The sequence below is a fragment of the Antrostomus carolinensis genome, unplaced genomic scaffold, assembly GCF_000700745.2.
Source record: "Antrostomus carolinensis isolate BGI_N321 unplaced genomic scaffold, ASM70074v2 scaffold31367, whole genome shotgun sequence".
NCBI lineage: Eukaryota > Metazoa > Chordata > Aves > Caprimulgiformes > Caprimulgidae > Antrostomus > Antrostomus carolinensis.
In genome coordinates this window covers 1,918-2,230 of record NW_010327140.1, presented here as the reverse complement: position 1 = coordinate 2,230, position 313 = coordinate 1,918, and positions in this window count along the sequence as shown.

The following is a 313-nucleotide window of genomic DNA, read 5'->3' as shown; positions in this document are numbered from 1 at the left end:
GGTTGGGTTTGGGCTGCGCCGGTTGGGTTTGCACCACCTCTGATTGTGTTGCACTGGGTGGGTTTGCATTGCGCCCGCAGGGTTTGTCACGGCGCTGGTCAGGTTTGCACAGCACCGCGTGCACCGTGCCGGTTTGCGCCAGACCCAGCTGAGTTTTCATCGCACTGGATGTGTTTGCATCGCGCCGGCCGGGTTTGTATCGCGCCCATCCGTGGCAGAGCCTAATGGGTGCTCCTGGGGGTCCTGTCCCCCCCGTACTCACCACCTGGACGCACTCCATGAGGGGCAGGCGCACAGCTTGGTTGCCCGAGAG